The 17360-nt window shown below is 36.4% G+C and overlaps 1 pseudogene across 1 annotated transcript; it reads left to right on the top strand.

The window, feature by feature from the left end:
* Positions 1-10332: 10332 nt before the first annotated feature.
* LOC115895282 lies at positions 10333-10657 on the top strand (annotated as a pseudogene). The gene has a single exon (XR_004055486.1). The product of XR_004055486.1 is annotated as a putative 60S ribosomal protein L37a (transcript).
* Positions 10658-17360: the final 6703 nt, after the last annotated feature.

Below are 17360 nucleotides of genomic sequence, written 5' to 3'. Positions count from 1 at the left end.
TGTTAAGAAAGCAATATTCCGCACATTGATCTACAGATTCAGTGCAATTTCTATCAAATCTCAGCTGGCTTTAAAAAAATTATCGGGCTGATCCTAAAATTCACGTGACAATGTAAGGGACTCAGAATGGACAAAACAATACTGAAAAAGAAGAACAAAGTTGAGGACTCACACTTCCTGATTTTAAAATGTACTGTGAAGCTAAAGTAATGAAACCAGTGTAATACTGGCACAAGGAAAGATATTTAGAGACATATATAGATCAATGGCATGGAATTAAGAGTCTGGAAAGAAATCCTTACTTTTATGGTCAATTGATTTTTGACAAGGGTATCAAGACAATCAAACAGATAAAAAAAAATAGTCTAGATTCCTACATTTTAAGGCATCACTTGGACCTCTACCTCACGCCAAATGCTGAAATTATTTTATCTCCAAATTGATCATAGACCTAAATTTAAGAGCTAAAACTAAAGAAAAAAGAAGTCTCATGAGAAACCATAGGAATAAATCTTCCTGTTATTGGACCAATTGGTTTCTTAGATACAACACAATAAATACAAGTGACAAAAGAAAAATAGGTAAGTTGGACTTCATCAAAATTAAAATCTTCATGCTTTAAAGGACACCATCAAGAAAGTAAAAAGACAACCCACAGATTGGAGAAGTTTTTTAAATTATTATTATACTTTAAGTTCTATGGTACATGTGCACAATGTGCAGGTTTGTTACATAGGTATACATGTGCCATGTTGGTTTGCTGCAACCATCAACTCATCATTTACATTAGGTATTTTTTCTAATGCTATCCCTCCTCCAGCCCCCAACTCCCCGACAGGCCCTGGTGTGTGATGTTCCCTGCCTTGTGTCCAAGGGTACTTGTTCATTTCCCATCTATGAGTGAGGACATGTGGTGTATAGTTTTCTGTCCTTGTGATAGTTTGCTCAGAATGATGGTTTCCAGCTTCATCTATGTTCCCGCAAAGGACATGAACTCATTCTTTTTTATGGCTGCATAATATTCCATGATGTATATGTACCACATTTTCTTAATCCAGTCTATCATTGATGGATATTTGAGTTGGTTCCAAGTCTTTGCTATTGTGAAAAATGCCACAATAAACATACCTGTGCATGTGTCTTTATAGTAGCATGATTTATGATCCTTTGGGTATATACCCAGTAATGGGATCGTTGGGTCAAATGGTATTTCTAGTTCTAGATCCTTGAGGAATTGCCACACTGTCTTTCACAGTGGTTGAACTAATTTACACTCCCACCAACAGTGTAAAAGCATTCCTATTGGGAGAAAATATTTTAAAATTATATACTTGTTAAGGGACTTGTATCCAGAATATATAAAGAACTTGTATAACTCAATAATAAAAAGACAAATAGCTCAATTTAAAAAATGGACAAAGGGTCTGAATAGACATTTCCCCAGAGAAGATATACATATAGCCAGTAATGACCTATAAAGGCGCTCAACATTCTTAGTAAGGAAATGCAAACCAAGACCACAGTGAAATACCAATTTACACTTACTGGAATGGCTATAATAAAAAGGACAGACAATTGTAAGTTCTATTAAGGCTGTGGAGAAACTGGAACCCTCATCAATTGCTGGTAGGAATATAAAATGATACTGCCTACCAGCAAACTGGAAAACAGTTTGGTATTTCCTCAAAAAATTAAATATACCTTACAGTACAACAATTCCACTTCTAATTATATACCCAATAAAAATGAAAACATGTGTCCACATAAAAATTTAATCTTCTTAGCAGCATTATTCATAAGCCAAAAAGTAGATACCACCCAAATGTCCATCAGTTGATGAATTGATGAATAAAATGTGACATATCCATACAATGAAATATTATCCAAAAGAAATGAAGTACTGATACATACTACAACATGGATAAACCTTGAAAACATGCTAAGTGAAAGAAGCTAGGCACAAAAGACTAGGTATTATATAATTCCATTGATATAAAATGTGCAGAATAGACAAATATATAAAAACAAAGTAAATTAGTGGTTGCCCAGAGTGGGAAAGGGGGAGAATGAGGGAGTTTCTGTTAGTGGGTATGGTAGGCAGAAGAGTAGTCCCCAAAGATGTCCACATTTTAATTCTAGAACCTGTGAATATGTTACCTTACATGACAAAAAGAACTTTACAGATGTGATCAAGCGTACAGGTCTTGAGATGAAATGATTATCTTGAATTATCCGCTTGAATATTTAATCACATGAATCCTTCAAACTAGAAAACCTCTCCCAGATTTTGTTAGAGAGAGAAATGTTAATAATTAGATACAGTGTTTCTGGCTTTGCAGATGCAGGAAGGGGGGTCATCAGACCAGAAATGTGGGTGCCTTCTAGAAACTAGGAAAGGCAAGGAAATGAGTCTTTCTAAACAGCCTCCAGAAAGGAATGCGGCCTTGCAGACACTTTGGTATTTACCCAGTGGGACCATTTCAGAGTTCTGACTCTAGAAGTCTAAGATAATACATTTGTATTGCTTTAGCCACTAAGTTTGGAGTAATTTGTTGTGGTATCCATGGAAAACTAATGAAGTAAGTATGGGATTTCTCAGTGATGAAAACATTCTAAAATTATGTAGTAGTGATGGTTGTATAATTTTCTGAATATGCTAAAAACCATTAATATGTATACTTTAAGTGAATGAATTTCATGGTATGCGAATTACATCTCGATAAAGCTGCTTAAAAATAAAGAGCAGCAAGGGAAAACTTTAAGCCAGCTAATGTATGTATAATTAGAGTTCACAAAGGGAAATCAGGAAAAAAATAAGGGTCAATAAAGAAATAATAATAAAAATTTTGAATTTTGATGAAAACTACAAATCCATAGATCCAAAGATCATGGTTGCATTAGTCTCTTCTCAAGCTACTAATAAAGACATACCTGAGACTAGTTAATTTATAAAGGAAAGAGGTTTAATTGACTCACAGTTCCACGTGGCTGGGAGGCCTCACAATCATGGCAGAAGGCAAATGAGGAGCAAAGTCATGTCTTACATGGCAGCAGGCAAGAGAGAACTCATGCAGGGGAATTCCCTTTCATAAAACAATCAGATCTCATGAGACTTACTATCATGAGCACAGCATGGGAAAGACCCACCTCCATGATTCAGTTACTTTTCACCAGGTCCCTACCGTGACACGTGGGGATTATTACAATTCAAGGTGAGATTTGGGTGGGGGCACAGAGCCAAACCATATGAATGGTGAACCCCAATCACAAGAAATTTGAAGAAAACTACACTAAGTCTCATTATAATGGAACTGCTCAAAACCAATGATAAAGAGTAAATCTTACAAACAGCTATGGAATAAGGATGCATTATGTACAGAGAAAAAAGATATTCAAACCAATTTCTCTTTGGAAATGCTACAGATGATAAGACTGGATCAATATCTGAAAAATACCAAAAGAAAAATACCATCAACCTAGAATTCTATACCCAGAGAAAATCTCTCTCAAAAATCTAGACAAAATAATCACTTTTTCACACATAGAAGACAGAATTATTTATCGACATTTTTACACTACTAGAAATTCTAAAGAAAGTCTTTCAGGCAGAAGTAAAATAGCACCAGTGGAAATAGGTACCTACCGAAAGAAATAACAGCAGAAATGACAACTACGTTTCTTATTGTTGAAACCTCTTTAAAAGACAACAAATAATATTAGGTTAGTGCAAAAGCAATTTCGGGTTTTAGGTTTTGCCATCACTTTTGTTAGTAAAAGCTGCAATTACTTTTGCACCAACCATATAATATGCTGTGGAGTGAATATTATAAGTAAAATATATGACAAAATGGAGTTTACAGCATATCATAAGTAAATATATGACCAAAAAAAAATAGGAAGGGAGAAATGGAAGTATATAATTTAGGGATCTTCTATATAAACTAGTATCACTTGAAGTTACACTGTGATAGGTTAAAGATGTATACTATAAACCCTAAAGCAACTACTAAAATAGCAAAACAAAAGTTATAGATAATAAACAAAGGAGATAAAGTGGAATAATAAAAATAATCCAAAAGTATGCTGAAAAAGTGGAGAAGAGATAAAAGAATAGTAAAAATAGAAAATAAATAGCATGATGTTAGACTTATTTAACCATATCAAAGGTTAACCTGAAATGTACATGGGATAAACACTCTGATTAAAAGGAAGATATTATCAGATTGAATAAAAAACAATAAAAAATATATGCTGTCTACAAGAAACACAGTTGAGTTTAAAAGTAGAAGGATGAAAAAGATATACCATGCTAACGCTTATCAAAAGAAAGCTGGAGTGGCTAATATCAGAGAAAGTAAATTTCAGAGCAAAGACTATTACCAAGGATGAAGAATGTAATTTCATAATGATGGAAGGAGAAATTCATCAAGAAGAAATAACAGTTCAAACATTTATGCACCTAATTACACAGCCTCAAAATGAATAAAACAAAAACTGCAGAAGTTAAAGGAGAAATCCACAATTATAATTGGAATGATCAACACTGCTTTCCCAGTGATTCATAAAACAAGTAAATGGAAAATTAGTAAAAATATAAATGACTTGAAAACCACTATCAACTAGGCTTCCCTAAATGACATTTATAGAACACCTTACTCATGAGGTACAGAATACATGTTCTTTTCAAGCATATATTCTAGGCCATAAAACACATTTTTACACATTTAAAAATTAAAACCATACAAAGTATATTCTCTAACCACAATGGTGTTAAATGAGAAATAAGCAACAGAAAGATGTATGGAAGATCTCCAAATTTTAAAAAACTAAATAGCATACTTCTAAGTCACCATAATCAAAGAAGAAATCAAACGAGAATGCGGAAAATATTTTAAACTAAATGAAAGTGAAAATATACTAAAATTTGTGAGATGCTGATAAAGCAGCACTTACAGGAAAATTTATAGCATTAAAGAAAGGTCTCAAATCAATAACCCAACTTTCCATTTTAAGAAACTGGAAGAAGCTAGGTGCAGTCGTGCATGCCTGTAATCTTACCTACCTAGGAGGCTCAGGAAAGCAGATCACTTGAGCCCAGGAGTTTGAGGCCACTGTGTGATCATGCCTGTGAATAGCCACTGCACTGCAGCCTGGGCAGTACAGTGAGACCCTGTCTCTTAAAAAACGGAAAAGAGAAGGAAGAAGAAGAAAGGAGAAGGAGGAAAGAAAGGAAACTGGAGGAGTAAGTGAATCTCAAAGTATGAAAAAGGGAGGAAATAATAACATACCAGAATGTTTCAGAACAGATATCAGTGAAATATTAAACAAAACAGTAGGGAGAAATCAATGAAACAAAAAACTGGTTTTTAAGAAGATAAGTAAAACTGCTAAATCTCTAGCCAGAATGATAATGAAAAAAATATAAGTCACAAATTACCAATATCAATAATGAGAGAAGTTACACTGCTACAGATTACACTGATATTAATAAGGATAATGAGGGAATATTTTGAATAATTTTATGCCAATAAATTCAACAACTTAGATTAAATGGACAAATTCATTCTAAAAGACTCAAACTAACAAACTTACTCGAGAAGAAATAGATAGCCTGAATAATCCTATATTTATTAAAGACATTGAATTTATAGTTAAAAAACTTTCCATGAAGAGAATGACAGGCCCAGGTGACTTCACTGAGAATTCTACTAACCTTTTAAGGAAGAAGTAATAACATTTCTCTTCTAGAAAATTGAAGAGAAGGAAATACTTCCGACTTCATTCTATAAGGCCAGCATTACCCTGATACCAGAACCAGACAAAGACATTACAATAAAAGAAAATTACAGGCTAATATTCCTCATGAATATAGATGCAAAAACTCTAAGAAAAAGGAACTCATAGTTCTTTACTAAAAGCAAACCCCAATGCCTCTCTTAATTCATTTGAGGTTTTTGGTAGAAAGCCACATGCATTTATATTTCTACTAAAGTATATACTATAGATATGCATTTTGGTCTTTGATGTTTTTGTAAGAAACTGATTCAGTGTAAGGAAGCACTAGAACATAAAAAAGCCACAAACAGAAGTGGCTTTGTCCCCAGGGAGCTTTTTCAGCTGCCTTCACTATGTGTAGATAGGAATCTGGTCATTTCTGCTAATATATAATTTAATTTATTTGACAGTCTGAATAGGATTTAACTTTAAGGTAAACTCAATTCTTTGTTTCTTTTGGCAATCACTTTTATGTTTTTTAATATCAGAAGTTATTACCTCACTTAGTCCTAGGATTTTAAATTCCTCTGTGACTATTCTAGAATGTGTATATATATATATATTTATTATTTAAGTTCTAGGGTACATGTACACACAGGTGCTGGAGAGGATGTGGAGAAATAGGAACACTTCTACACTGTTGGTGGGACTGTAAACTAGAATATTTTTAAATTATGATATTTAGACAATATTTCACTTACCTTTGTCTTATTTCTCTTGAACTCTGTTAAGTTTTATACAAATGAAGGTAAAATAAATATACCATATCTACATTTTAAAATTGATATGATTTATATTTTATATCTTGCTGAGGACCCAATATATTGAAGAAACTTATTCAGTGCTTTATATTGCCTATGAATTTTTCATAATAATTTTTTTTTTTTTTTTTTTTTTTTTTTGAGACGGAGTCTCGCTCTATCGCCCGGGCTGGAGTGCAGTGGCCGGATCTCAGCTCACTGCAAGCTCCGCCTCCCGGGTTTACGCCATTCTCCTGCCTCAGCCTCCCGAGTAGCTGGGACTACAGGCGCCCGCCACCTCGCCCGGCTAGCTTTTTGTATTTTTTAGTAGAGACGGGGTTTCACTGTGTTAGCCAGGATGGTCTTGAACTCCTGACCTTGTGATCCGCCCGTCTCGGCCTCCCAAAGTGCTGGGATTACAGGCTTGAGCCACCGCGCCCGGCTAATAATTTTTTTTTTAAGATGGAGTTTCACTCTTGTTGCCCAGGCTAGAGTGCAATGGTGCGATCTCAGCTCACTGCAACCTCTGTCTGCCTCCTGGGTTCAAGCGATTCTCCTGCCTCAACTTCCCAAGTAGCTAGGATTACAGGTGTGTGCCACCACACCTGGCTAATTTTTGTATTTTTAGTAGATGTGGGATTTCACCATCTTGGCCAGGCTGGTCTTGAACTCCTGACCTCAGGCAACCTGCCCGCCTCAGCCTCCAGAGTGCTGGGATTACAGGCGTGAGCCACCACATTCGGCAATAATCATAATAGATGAATTTTTTTTGTTTGTTTTGAGATGGAGTTTCGCTCTTGTCACCCAGGCTGGAGTACAATGGCGCGATCTTGGCTCACTGCAATCTCTGCTTCCCGGGTTCAAGTGATTCTCCTGCCTCAGCCTCCCAAGTAGCTGGGATTACAGGTTCCCGCCACCATGCCTGGCTAATTTTTTTTTTTTTTTTTTTACTAGAGGCGGAATTTCACCATGTTGGCCAGGCTGGTCTTGAACTCCTGACCTCAGGTGATCCACCCACCTCAGCCTTTCAAAGTGCTGGGATTACAGGCATGAGCCACCACGCCCGGCTGATGATAATCTTTACTCGTAATATTATGAAGCAAATATATGTTATTCATATATCGTTTTACTGTAAATATTTTGGTTAACTTTTGAATTTATGCTAGTCTATCATAAATCTTCAACTGCGTTATTTAAAGGATACACACAGCTATATTCTTGATCCAAAGAGGAATAAATGATTTTATTTTGTTATGTTTTAGTCTTCATGTTTAACTCTTCTTCCTAACCACATTATATACTTTTAAAAAATAAAGATTCTAGCAACATTACTAAGTTCCTGCTGATATTGTTGTTTTTTTAATATCACCACTTTTAATTTTGAAACTCATGTAAGTTTCATACTAAATTAACTCACAAAATCATATGGGTTCTATGAAAAATATATTGCAATTTATTGTTGCAAATGTAGTATTATTAACACTATTGGTTCAGTAATTATTTAAGATGATGTCATGATTAAACTATGTGTCACTTAAGAGTGAAGCAAAAAGCTGTTTGGTGAGATATAGAAAATTTTATTGTGGTAATTCAGAGTACCTTGATTAGGCATGGAGATAATAAACAAACTAAGCATATAATTGGAGGAAGTGCCACCTTTACATAATAGCTCTGCAAAGATTATATTCAAATAATTACTCTTCACTTATAGGCTAATAAAATACTTAAGATAACAAATATGATCCTAAAACTGTTTCAGAAAATTACTACTATAACAACAACAAAAATCATCCTATTTACAAACAATAATAAAAATTATTATTACTCCTAGTACCACAGTTTGTTGAGCACTTATTTTGGGCCACTCATTGTATCCATCAAGCAGTATATACTTTTTTAAATTTAATCCTCACCTCAGTACTATGATTTAAGAGATACTATCCTCATTATACAAATGTGGAGCAGTCCCTCTGTTTTCTTTTGTGGAACCACATCTCCTCTATTGTTTATCCATATGGCTTAGGTAGAGTTACCCCCAACCCCAGATTGCAGAGAGGGCAACGAAGCTGAGGCCTGGCCAATTTAAGAACCTCATCCCACTGGCCATAATGTTTGCTCTAATGGGCACATGACCTAAACTGAGCCAGTGAGGCCTTTCCCAAGTCTGTTTCTGGAACTATTGTTGTTTCCAGTAACAAATGGCCTATCCCAGACAAGACTGCAGCAATACACGTGGAACAGGATGTGAGATTCAATTGCTAGTATACTTGTGCTAATAGCACTTATGCTGTGTGTGGCTCTAAAATCATGACAGAAGGCTGAAAACATTCATAGGCATGCCTGAGCCCTGCCCCCGTAATTCATGTGGGCTACATAAAGTAAATGATTACAGTGCTACCTACTTCAGCCTCATACTAAGCCCAAATATCAGTGAAATAATGTTTTTTATATTCAGGGTATTTTTTTTTCTGATACACATTAAAATGAACACATAACTATGAAGAAAGCTTTATCTATGTACCACCTAAAATAATTTCATGTCTTTCAGTGGTCTACATACCATATTTGGGGAAATACTGGACTAGAGAAGATGTCACATTTTCCTGTGTTATTTAGAATGCTGCTTTTGTTTGTACATTTGTGTTTAAAGTCATATCTTTACATTTATAGCATAATACTTCCCTTCAAAAAAAAGTCATGTGAGCTATTATAGGGCGAAAAAGCACACCTAGAGGAAGGAAGAAACTTCTGGATTGTATTTTTAGCTCATACTTTGAGCCAACATGGATATGAAGCAGTGATGAGGTGGTTCCTTTTTGCACATCTAATGACGTTTTTCTCTTGTAATCTATACCATTTCTCTACTCACCAGTAGCTTGGGCAAAAGGAGGCTACATCCTCAAGACTCCAAGTTAGAATGTCTTTCTCTGACTCTTCCTGTTCAAGTAGAACCTTTTGTTTTTGTTTCCGTTTGTTAATTCTCTTAAACTGAACTCATGAAGTCAGGCCAGTGTCTGTTTTGTTTACTACCAGATGTGCAGCACCATGCCAGTGAGCAGCACAGAGTAGGGGCTCAGTGAATATTTGCTGAATGAATGAATGAGCATTCGTATAAGGGTTTGACAGGTGGGCAGGTCAAATATTGTAATGGCTGACTGAGGCAGGGAATAATTATGAGATGTCTTTAATGTCATATTATCAGTGACAGAATTGGGGCTCGTAAGTACTTTTCCCTTTCACAGTGTTGATCCTTGAAATATGTTTATTGAATAAATGAGTTAATGAAAGAACAATCTGTATTGTTCTCTTAAAGACATTCATATTTTATTGGATGTTAAAGGAATATTTTAAAGAGAGACAAACTCCCTTTTTGGCTTAAGGTTGTTGGAAACTAAACGGGGGTGAAGGAGGGGACAAGAGGATAGAATGGGCAGATTTAAAATGAAATGTGTTAAATATCTTAGAAGTAACTAAACATATTATCTATTAATAGTAATTTAATCATAGAATAACAGTGAATGTCTTAAACTAGCTCCAAAATCAGTTTTTGTCTCTGTCATAAAACTGATTAATAAGAAACTCATCTCATCCTGGAAAATGCTTCTTGTAAGATACGTATTTTGGTACACAATGCACCAAAACATTTGTTTCTATTTACTTTGAAAAAAATCCCCTTCAGAGATAGCATGTAGAGAGCAGCCATCTGTTCAGGATGGCACTTTTGAATTGTTGTTTTTCTGAACTCTCCTGACTCTGTAAATGTTAATTTAAAAAAAAAGGACTGTGCTCTCTGGGCTCGGACCTAGTGCGCGGCGACATGGCCAAAGGTACCAAGAAAGTCGGGATCGTATGGGGCCTCCCTCCGGAGAATGGTGAAGAAAATTGAAATCAGCCAGCACGCCAAGTACACTTGCTCTTTCTGTGGCAAAACCAAGATGAAGAGACGAGCTGTGGGGATCTGGCACTGTGGTTCCTGCATGAAGACAGTGGCCGGCGGTGCCTGGACATTCAATACCACTTCCGCTGTCACGGTAAAGTCCGCCATCAGAAGACTGAAGGACTTGAAAGACCAGTAGACGCTCCTCTACTCTTTGAGACATCACTGGCCTATAATAAATGGGTTAATTTATGTAACAAAAAAATAAAAAATAAGGACTGTTTTCCCCTTTTATCATGTTCATTTATCAACTGTGTCATAAGGATATACTTATGTTGTAGTATACATTAATAACAAGTGGCAATTGAATAACAAACTGGAACCCTGGAGTTGCTGAATTCACTTGTTGTTTTTAGTCTGCCATCAGACTTTGGAAAAGTAATTAAATGTGTCTTACCTTTCCCCAAAATAGCTTTGAATGTTCATGAAATTAGGGGCAACTCAGATGCTGTTTAGCTAGTTAGAATCCTAGTAGTACTGGGCTGAGGTACAGTTGAAGGTGAAGGAAAAGTATGTATGGCAGTGATCTTAACTCCTATACCCACTAATCCAGTTTGACCCCTAAGGCTCTGATACTACACAAGTGGAGGTAGATCCAACTATCACCAGTAGATCCAACTTAACCAACTAAGCATCTCTTCTGGGTGAAACTATATTGTCTCAACACTAATACAGAGTTTTAAAGGACTGTCTTCATGTGAATAATCTCACAAAAACCTCAGTTCAACCATTGAGGTCAACGAGGCAAGTCTTATTATCCTATCAGTTTTATTTTACTGGTGGCAAAACTGAGGCTCAGACTGACCTCAGTCTGATTTGATTTGATTTGATTTGAGACCATGTAATGATTGGATGGTAAAGGTGGGACCTGAATGCATACATTCTGATCCCTCTTTATATTACATTAATCATTTGATTTATCTGGGAAAACACAGTATAAGGAGTTAAATGAAGCTATGTATTTCATTTATAGTTGGTAGAGTGTTAACTCCTTCTCTCTTGCAAGATTTTGCCTTCAGTTAAAATCCTTTTACTTAAACAAAATGACACCAAACAAAACCATCCTTATAATACATAATATGCATGTGAAGAACAAAAGAACAACAATCCTGGTTAGAAAAAAATATTTTGTGTTTCATTACAGAGCAATTCTGAAAGCAAATAGAAATAATTATGGGCCGGGCATGGTGGCTCACTTTCAGAGGCCAAGGTGGGCGGATCATGAGGTCAGGACATCGAGACCATCCTGGCTGACATGGTGAAACCCCACCTCTGCTAAAAATATAAAATATTTAGCTGGGTGTGGTGGCAGGGGCCTGTAGTCCCAGCTACTTGGGAGGCTGAGGCAGGAGAATGGTGTGAATCCGGGAGGTGGAGCTTGTAGTAGTGAGGCGAGATTGCACCACTGTATTCCAGCCTGGGCAACAGAGCGAGACTCCATCTCAAAAAAAAAAAAAAAAAAAAAAAAAAAAGAAATGATTATAAACTGGCCATTTTTCCTGTTACCTTATTTGATGGTATTTCCTTACCCAATCTTCAAGGTCTCCCCATATAAAGAAAGCAGGGTAACATCTGGATTTCAGAGAAAATTAACCACTTGTTAAAGCTGTCCAATTACTGTTAGAAGATATCATTACTAAGACATTAAAATGGAAGTACCAGTGCTTCCTTCTTGAGATCCTATTGGAATGAGAACCTTCTGGATTCATTCTGTAGTGTCGCTTTTGTAACTTTGGACACATTTCTTTTAACCTTTCCCAACTCACCTAAAACAAGTCTCATAGAGTTTTATTTTGAGTTTAGAAAGACTGACATTTTTGAATTAAGAGGTGGGATGAATGGAAATGCTATTCCTAAAGAAGCTTGAAGGTAGTGAAATTATTTTATTGTTTTTTTCAACTTTCTTCTCAGGAAGGTCAGGGAGCATTTTAAACAACTGATAAGTAAATGGTGATTTATTTATTCATTAAAAATTTGTTGAGTACCATGTACCAGACCATGACCAGAGCCTTCTTCTGCTCCCTGGTGCTGTGCTGATAAGTTCTGATAAGACAAGAACTCAACAAAGACTTTATCTCCGTTATGGAATGTGAGTGTACAATGGCCATTTGCAAGGATTTTATCTTGCTGTGTTGTCAGAAGTAGAATTTTCTGTCTCTCAGTGTATGATTAGTACTTAACCATATCCTGCCTTATTACTATTAACTGTTTCACATGCATTTGCTATCAGAAAGTAAGGTCCTTGAAGGAGGAAACTATGGCTTATTTCTCATCCATTTCTCTACTCAGTAAAAAACAGGAGTGAGGGAGTCTTTACCTGGGAGTCCATGGATGAAGCGGCTTCACATAACTTGTAAGCTTCCTGAAATTGTGAGAAAAATTATTTTTCATGTGTAGTTTTCTATGAATAGGGCCCATCATTTTTATTAGATTCTCAAAGGGGTCAGTGGCTCAATGCTACTATAGATTAATCACTCTACTAGGCTTATGATAAATATTTGAATGGTAGAAACTGCAAGAAGTTAGTACCTTGATGTATGAGACAGCATTGTTATGATTGGAAGGCATGCTTTTGGATGGCTATCAGTTTCCCAACACTGAAGATATTAAGTTAATAGCTGGATACCCCATCAATTATAACATTGTTGGGATTTTGATGTACTCTTTCTGTTCTGTGATTCTGTGATAATATCAATCTACACTAGAGAATACTTCTAATCACCACCCCCATCTCCATTTTTGTGTGACTCACTCTTTGAATTATTTATACATCTAAAGAAGCTTTTTTTTTTTTTTTTTTGAGATGGAGTCTTGCTCTGTCACCCAGGCTGGAGTGCAGTGGCACCATCTCGGCTCACTGCAAGCTCCGCCTCCTGGGTTTACACCATTCTTCTGCCTCAGCCTCCAGAGTAGCTGGGATTACAGGCACCCACCACCATGGCTAATAACCAGAGGCCTAGAAATCAGGTTTTGAGAACCATGGCCCTAAGGATATGTATGAAATACTGAATAGCAGGTAGGGAGCTTGGTATGAACTCAAGAAAATAAAGAGAAGGTAGAATGATTTTTGAGGTGAGGTTAAAAAAAATCAGAAGATAGTAGTTGACAAGCAGGTTGACACAACTGCCAACAGATTAAACAGAATAGGATTTAATTGAGTACTAAATTGAGCTGGTTACCTTTAAATTTAGGCCTCTAAGCAATTTTAGTTTGTGTTGCAATTTCACTACTTTCATTCAAAGAAATTAGGACAATGCAACTCCAGCGATGAGTTTCAGAAGTGCAAAGTGATCAAACCACATTTCGTTTTCAGGTACATTCACTTTCGGATATGTACATATACAAATTTGTGCATGAGTATATACATGTATGCAACATGTTCATGCCTTGATACTCATGAACATATGGATCCATCCACATGAATATGTTTGTTTATACATATACCAGTTGTAAGGATTATTAAACAAATTTCATAGAAAATTTTCACTTGTAGGGAAATAGAGTATCTCAAGTAGTTGAATATGTAATAGGTGAAAAGGATATTTTAGGCAATGTATCAATGCTACTTTCAGGGTTAATGTCAAAAAGCAACACAGGATATATAAGGGACTGAATATAGGCAGAATACAAGCTGACAGTGTCATACCAAGAGATAATTTAGGTAAGAGAAGTCCAAAAGATATTCATTGTAATCTAAAGGAAATTGGCTATGTTATATGCTACAGTTTTCCTTGGAAAAGCGTGGTTATTAAATCATCATCACCAACAGCTCTACTTTGTTGAGTTGGGCCTGGGGCCCTTTAATTAAATGCTTCCTCAAAATGTTTTCTGGTGATCTTATGAACTGGCTGTTTTATTTACTCTTTAGCGTTATGCAAAATCTCAGGTAGCATCCTTTAGCTTTTGCATTTTTGATGAGTGTGGCATTGCTATTTTTACATGGGTTTTGTAAAGTCCTTTGAGGAATGCAGGAGTACATGGAGAGAAGAAGATGGTGGTGAGCTTCTTCCTTTATTTAATTCATCCATTCCCCAATCTCACAGAGACCAGTATAAAGCTGTACCTATAAAAGCTAACTGATTTGCCAAGTGTTTTTGCTCTGAAGGGACATCACTTATTTTTAGCAGCAAAGAAGTGTTAGGAAGGGGAGGGAAGCATACCTCAGAAGGACAGATATGAAATGAAGCCCAGAATACTGATAAGAGTAGACTGTAAAACAAAAGAGTGTCTAGTGAAAAGTTGCCCAAGGTGAGAGTGCAGATCTAAGGTTTTGGATGGTTGCAGGAAAGCTTCTATTAAGAGTTCTGTTAATAGAATATTTAGGAAATGTTATTAAAAAATTTTAAGGAAATCTAATAAAGGAAAGCAAGATATGGAAACTGAGCTCGTTGCTTAATTTGTTCAGCAATCTGCAATTTATTTTTAGATTGAGGTAAACTATTAACATATTTATTGAGCAACTATACTTATACAAAGCGTTGTGCTATGAAATGTGTGTAAAGGGTAGGAGGATAGTATTAAAAAATACAAAATGAGGTCCATGTTGTTAAAAATATACATAGGACTCTGTGTGTTAGAACTCTGTTGAGTGCTTTCTGTATATTATTCTACGTAATCTTTACAACAATTAGAAAGTAAAATTATCCCTATTTAACAGATGAACAGCCTGAGAGTTTCTTTTCCTTTTTTCTTGCCTTCCTTTCTTCCTCTTTTCCCTTCTCTTTCCTTCAACAAAGTCGGACTCAAATATGAATGGAAAATGGTGCTTTCTTTCAAGGTTTCACTTTTTCTAAAGGTAGCAGAATTATAGGTACGTAATAAGTGCTATCACAGAGTTATGAACCCAGTAATATGGGGGATCAGAAGAAGCAGCATTCAGTGCTGCTTGGTTATATCAGAGAAGGCTTCCTGCAAGAGGTAATATTTGAGCTGAGTCTTAAAGGATAAAAAGGAGTTTGCCTAGTAGACAAGAAGGATAAGGCAGTAACAGCAGTGTGTCAGATACCTCTGGCTGCCCACCAAATACCAATTACCTTCCTTTCAGCAGAGTTGAGATTTTGCTCAAGTGTCCCCTCCTCTACTTGACCCAAGGGAGAGTGACTATCCCTGCCTTTAGGAATAAGCGCTAATTGGTCTAAGATAATTGTGGTAGGCCCATTCCTCTTGTTTGATTACCTTAGGGGAGTAGGCATATGAACCAGTTCTGGCCAATGAGATATAAGAAAAAGTCTGCTGGAAGGGCTTTGGAAATGTCTCTTGACCTTAAGAGGGAAACATTGGAAGAGGTAGCTCTTTTATTTTTATTTTTTATTTTTGTCTCTAGGCATTGCTGTGCTTGGAAGGAATGCTTAAACCTACCACAGCCATGTTGTGACTATGAAGGGAGCCAACCTGAGGACAAATCACATTTTCTGAGGATGGCAAAGCAAAAGGATACAAAGACCCTGGGTCTTTGATGGCATTGTTGAGTTGCTGGACAACTTCCGTACTTTTCACATGTCTATGACATAATGTTATAGTTGTCCCTGTTGTATCAGCCAGGGTGAACCGGAGTCTTCTATAATGGTCTCTTCAGTGATAATAGAGCATGTGTAGAGACATAGGGCTCAGAAGAGTCACAGGGCACTTAGAAATCGCCAGTAGTTCATCATGACTGGAATGCAGGATATTGTGGAGTGGAGTGTGATGTGATGGCTAGAGATAAAATGAAATAATGGGCAAGCCTTAGCTCATAAGAGCCTTATATGTTAAGGGTAGACATTTGGATTTTGTAAATAATAGGGAGTCATTGAAAAGTTTTAAGCATGGTAATGGTATAGATTTGCAATTTAGAAGTGTTAAAAGAAAAACTTCAGCCGAATCAAATTTAAAGGAGTTTAATTGAGCAATGAACGATCGGTGAATCAGCTAGCCCCCAGAATCACAGCAGATTCAAAGACACTCCAGGGATGCCTTGTGGTCAGAACAAATTTATAGACAAAAAAAGTAAAGTGACATACAGAAATCAGAAGTGAGGTACAGAAACAGATGGATTGGTTACAGCTTGACGTCTGCCTTATTTGAACACAGTTTAAACACTCAGCAATCTATGATGGGTTGAGGTATAGCTGCTGGGATTGGCCAAGACTCAGCGATTGTTAGAGGCACATACTCCTAAGTTAGGTTTTCAATCTTGTCTACCTGTTAAGTTAGCTTGCAGTTCATCCACAAGGACTCAAATATAGAAGTACAGAGTCCTTCTCAGGCCATATTTAGTTTGTTTTAACAGAAGCATTCCTCTGAATACAGTGTGAAAGACTACAGAAGGTAAGACACCAATGTTATTCAGCTCAGGAGCAAATGGATTCACATACAGGCTGGTCTCTCCCCATTATTGTTTCATTTTGGCTTGGAAAGACAGCGGTTAAGACAATATGTGCTAAGTGGAAAATTAGAGGAGCATCTAGAATTTTGTGAAAGGAGTGTGTTGGGGATCATGGAGGATTTCAATGAGCAGATTGGATTTGAGCTGAACACTGAAAAAGACTTGGAAACATAGGGGAGTTGAGTAGAGCAAGAAACAACAGAGAATGGCAAATTGAGCTGAAATGGAGGGTTTTATGGGAAGAGAATAAAACTAGAGTGGTCACTTGCAACCAAAATGGCAGAGAAAAGAAATGAAACTTTATCCTGGTTCTGCCACTTAGCAGTTATGGAACACTAGGCTTGATAAACTTGTTTCCTATTTGGTTGAATTGGGATTACAAACATAGACTTTATTAACATCATCAGGTGATATCATATAGATATTATGTACCCCTTGATATTAGGTGATGAGAAAGACACTTTCCCTTTGTTGTGTTCTCTCTAAAAACCCATAACCCCAGTCTAATCATGAGAAAACCATCAGACAAACCAAACATGAGGAA

This window comes from Rhinopithecus roxellana, chromosome 20 (genome assembly GCF_007565055.1).
Source record: "Rhinopithecus roxellana isolate Shanxi Qingling chromosome 20, ASM756505v1, whole genome shotgun sequence".
NCBI classification, from domain to species: domain Eukaryota; kingdom Metazoa; phylum Chordata; class Mammalia; order Primates; family Cercopithecidae; genus Rhinopithecus; species Rhinopithecus roxellana.
This window is presented reverse-complemented; position numbering and strand designations above follow the sequence as displayed.